Below are 5394 nucleotides of genomic sequence, written 5' to 3'. Positions count from 1 at the left end.
TGTTGCAGAAGTATGCAGAAGCACGTTCTGGTCGTCAGGTTCCTGAGGAGCAAGGTCTTGTAAATCCTTGTGTCCCTCTTTATCCTCTTGGGCCTTGTCCCTGGTGCGACTGCACTGCAGAGACCGCCCCTGAGCCACTGCAGGTAGTGAGTTAAAAATTCTGTTATATCAGTTCTCCTGCTCGCGTGGTCTCTACTAGAGGGTAGGGACTTGCTCGCTTTCGGTCAACGTATTGTGCCTGGAGTCTGGGCCGGCTAACTCTCACAGGCTGAGACCCCGGCTCGGATTGTGCCCAAGGTTCCTACCTCTCCCGTAATAGGAGCAGGTGGTGAGCCTGCAAGCGCTGCCCTGGAGGAGGCAGATCCAGCCCTGGCTTCTCTGTCCGTTTGCTTGGACGTGTACAGAATGCAAGTCATAGACCTCAGACCAGCTCTTCAAATATCTGTTGGAATTCAGCAGAGAGGGAAGGCTGTTTCCATGCAAAGTTGCACTTAGTGCTTGCCTTCGTCTCGGCAAAGATCCGAGATGCAACATGTCCACTTAGGTGTTGAGCTCCTCTATGATGAGTGTAAAGGGCTCCGCCTGGGCGTTGACGATATACTTTGCTAAACAGATTCTAGAGTTGGGGGCTGGACGACACCTGGTTGAACCGCTGCTTCCCGTGGGCTCCCTTCTCATGAAGCCAGTTTCACCGTGAGCCCGGTTCAAGTGTCGGCTTGCTGCGCCATTCCCCTCCTATGGACTGGATACGTGCGCCTTTTTACTCCAGTTGAGTTCCCTTAAAATTGAACCCTGTTGAGTTCCTCCACACCCCTCCGACGTCGGACGCGCGGAACGTCTGGTGTTAGGCCTACCACTCGTAAGCAGTGTGGAACCTGTGTTAGGCTGGGTCCATATGTTGCGGTCCCTTCGGTGACCCCATATGTGTATTCTTCCACGATACGGCTCCCTGCGGTGAGCCCGTGTCTTCCCTCGGCAGAGTCTCTCTGCCGTCACTGTCCGGTGTGTCTCCCCCCGTCTTAGGCTGGAGCCACCCCAGTGACATTCCATATGTTAGACTGCCCGGTTTCCGCCCAGTTCATATGTGTATTCTCCACATTACCTCCCTCTGGGTTGGATGTGGCTTCCGCAGCGTCCCTTCCTTCCAACGTACGGGGAACGCTTTCCCAGTGGTCCTGTAGGAACAACAGTGACTTCCCTGGCCTAAGCCCTGTCCTTCCCCGCCTTAAGTTTGCGGGGGCATCAGGAGGCTTTGGTTTAGGCACTGGAAGGTGGCAGCGTTAGTGGCGTGTTCAATGGTTGATCCCATTTCAGTCGCGTCGACTACGTCCGACGTTATCGACTGAAAGGGAACGTCCTGGTTGCGTATGCAACCCACCGTTCCCTGAAGGAGGGAACGGAGGACGTAGTCCCCTTGCCACTACCGCTGGACCACCGCTGACCCCGGGTTACTCTCGGCTCCTCAGCGAAAAGCAACTAGTGCGTGCATCCACTTCCGTATTTATACCCGCGCCGCGGGGGCGGAGTGTGTGATGCAAATCACGCACGCCAAATTCCATTGGCTCGTTCAATAGTAATCGAAGATGATAGGCTCCCTAGCGTGATCCCATTTCAGTCGCGTCGACTACGTCCTCCGTTCCCTCCTTCAGGGAACGGTGGGTTGCATACGCAACCAGGACGTTGGTGTTTGTCAGTGTAAGTTTGCCACCTGAACCACACAACATTTTTGCAGCACATGATACCGTCTGCTTCAAACGTCTGCAGCACATGATACCAAAACCTCAGTGGCAGTTGTTTCATCAGGTCATTCTGAAGCAGCGCAATGACAAAGAGGTTTAGAGCAGCAGAGACCCTGGATCTTTTACTGGAACACAGTGAGGATGAAGGAGATCTGCCAGACTGGGATTTGTAGTCATCCTTTGATCAAGGATCTGAAACAGATGATCAAACTGAGTTTGACCAAGACTACGAGGACACCGATGGGGAAGACTCTGAGGGAGAGGATCCTGGTGAAGTCACATATAAATCAAAAACTGGGGAAATTATCTGGACAGCAGCTACTTACTCAGACCCCAGGGAGAGCCCCTGCAGAGCATGTGATGAATAACCCCTGGGCCAACAAGATTTGCATGTTCGTGTGTAGACGACATCAGGTCAGCTTTTGAGCTTTTTTTTCCCTCTGGAAACTCAAAAGACACTGGTTGACATGAACAATTCAGAGGGGAAACGAGTGTTTCAGGAGTCCTGGAGTGAGGTGGACTTACAGGCCTACATTGGTCTGCTCTTGCTGGCAGGTGTGTATCGTTCCCACAATGAGCTTGAGGAATATAGGCGGGCAGTTTTCCGTGCTACAATGTCTCTGCGTGCTTTTGAAATCTTGACAAGGGTCATCAGGTTTGACATCAGAGACACAAGACCTGCCCGTTGGAGAGAGGATAAACTGGCTGCAATAAGAGACGTCTGGGACAAATGGGTCGAACATCTGCCTCTTATGTACAACCCAGGCCGAGATGTCACAGTTGATGAGTTCCTGTTACCTTTTAGAGGACGCTGTTGCTTCAAGCAGTCCATGCCGAGTAAACCAGCCAGATATGGAATAAAAATATGAGCAGCCTGTGATTCAAGGACCAGTTATGCGTACAATATGCAGATCTACACTGGCAAGCCGACTGATGGGGAGCGAGAGAAAAACCTTGCAATGCGTGTTGTCCTCGACATGTCAGCAGGTCTCCAAGTGCACACCATAACATGTGACAATTATTTCACATCTCATGCCCTTGGCCAGTAGCTTCTCAAGAGGAAACTGCCCAGGCTTGCAACGGTTAGAAAGAACAAGCCTGAGCTCCACTCTGCACTGGTGACGACAAGGGGCAGAGAGTTACTCCTCAATGTTTGCCTTTACCAGCACACACACACTTGTGTATTACAGTCCAAAAAAAAAAAGTGCTCTTGATTTCGCTGAAGCTACAGTAATCACCGGTGAAGACAAGAAGCCAAATGTAATCCTGGATTACAATTAGACCAAAGGTGGATTGGATGACCTTGACCAGGTATTTTACTACTTTTAATTGTTTACTAATTTTCCTATGACAAATTGCTTGTGGTTTATAATTTGTAACAAACGTATGAATGGCTAAGTGAATAAATGTAAATGTACTTTTGCAAGTAGAGTGTTTGATTTTTATTATTTTTCTGTGTGTATTATTCAAGATGGTTGCTGCTTACACCTGTAAGCGAAAATCCAACCGTTGGCCCATGGTTGTGTTTTCCAGTATGCTGGATGTGTCTGCCCTGCATGCTTTTGTCTCGTGGTCAGAAATTAATCCTGCCTGGAATGCAGGAAAGTCTTTCATACGGCGGCTCTTTTTGGAAGAGCTGAAGGCTCTGGTGTCTGTATTCCCCGTGCACCGGCCTCTCTGAGGATGAGGATTCAGACCAGTACATTACATGCATGCATACATACATACCAGTACGTCACAACCCTCCTCAGAAGACATGCCTGGCCCCTCCACAGCAACTTCCCTCACCAAGAGGAAACAGTGCCATGTCTGTGTTTCCAACAGAAAAAAAAAAAAACAGCACTGTCTGTGGAAAATGCAGGGAATACATCTGCAAAAAACATTCAGTTACAATTCCTGCTGCCACAAGTGCATGTAAACATAACTATGAGTATTGTTTGTTCTTACCTGTTTATTCTTACCTAACAGTTACGTTTTTGAGTTATTCTAATGTTTATTCTTACCTGTTTGGTACCAATTTGTTTTTTGAGTTATTGAAATTTGATGTTTTTTGTTTGAAATAAATTATAAATGATCTACTACTTTGTCTTTTCCTTATAGCATGGTCATATTTGTCTAAGCATATTTTGGCATCTTTGTGTAGTCTCACCTAACACAGATATATATATATATTTTTTTAAATTACAATTTTTACTTGTGATAAAGTAAAAAATTTAAGAGGTAAAATTCGTTAAAACAGTGGTTTATAGAGTTCAGCCTATAGAGCCCTTTTGAACCGACGTCACAGTTACGTCACGGCGCTAGCTGGAGGCAAAACAAAGGGAAAACTGCAGGCGGCCAATACAAACCAGCACAGATTTGGCTACATAATAAGGAGCTTAAATTAGTATTATTATTATTAAATGTCAACTTGTTGTGTTGTTGTGTGCTAGAATCAATGAAAAATGAATATGCTGTATCTGGAATTTTTTTTTCTAGAAAATATTCACATCATTAAAAATGCACCGTAATGTCACTCTTTACATTGTCGTCTTCTTGGCGCTGGCTAGGCAGAACTGCGGATCGTACCACACAAGTCTTGTACGTGACCATTCATCACATAGTTCTAGGCATCTAAATATTTATATGCCCTCAGTTTCTCTTTATGCTCAGTTTCTCTTTCGGATAGGTGTAGAAGTCAGGCCACTCAACTGGAGGTAGCCTAGCGTTAGCGTTAATCCTGTCAGATCGTCCATCCATTGCCTGAGCGTGTACGGGTCGGCCAATCTGGTTCCGTCCGTTAAAATTAACTTTTGCAAATAACAATCGCGGTCCTGGACAGTGAGTGACCTTGCACATTAAGATAAAATCGGATTTTCTCCAGTCATTGTTAAAAAACAAGCTAACAAAACTCGCAAACTAACGTTAGTGAAGTGGCCAGAGGGATCGTTCTGCCTCCACCTAAGCTCCGCCCACAGAAAACGTCAACATGTTTACTAACTGAAAAGGGGTCTATATGCAGCCATTGAGTTCTACAGCCATCTAGTGGCTATTGATATTATCGCTTTTTTGTTCATTTTATACCAATTTAAGACACCAGATGCCGCCACATTTTTAGGTTTTGGCTATCAGAACTTACTGGAATGATTTTTTTTTATTTTTTTTACTTAAGTTAAAGAAATATTACATAAAAATAAGCATAACGTACATAGAAAATATGGTACTTTTATTGGTAAATAAATTCAAAAATACCCCCCCCCCCCCCCAAAAAAAAGAAAACACCATAAATTGATAGTTTTTATTTTATCGAAGATAGTGATATAACATTTATTTAAAAAAAAAAAATGGATCACACCTGAGACCTCGGTGCCCACATTTGTCCACGAACACAGGATTAAGGGCTACAATGTGAATACGGCTTGATGATTAGATGCATTAGTGCATATTTTTTGTTTTATGTTAAATATATATAAAACATTCTCTATTATTGTTCTGGCTTCTCTTTTTCAGCACATGGATGCAAACTAACAGGCCTGCAGTGAATCTGTGAATGACTTGAACTGACTACATTTGTGCATGTCTGTCAGAGAGAGAGAGAGAGAGAGAGAGAGAGAGAGAGAGAGAGAGAGAGAGAGAGAGGGTCTTATTACTCTTCGTCATCTGCCATCTGTTTAAA

Source organism: Siphateles boraxobius, unplaced genomic scaffold, assembly GCF_051911475.1.
Source record: "Siphateles boraxobius isolate OS27281-9 unplaced genomic scaffold, OSU_SipBor_1 100, whole genome shotgun sequence".
Classification (NCBI taxonomy): domain Eukaryota; kingdom Metazoa; phylum Chordata; class Actinopteri; order Cypriniformes; family Leuciscidae; genus Siphateles; species Siphateles boraxobius.
This window is presented reverse-complemented; position numbering follows the sequence as displayed.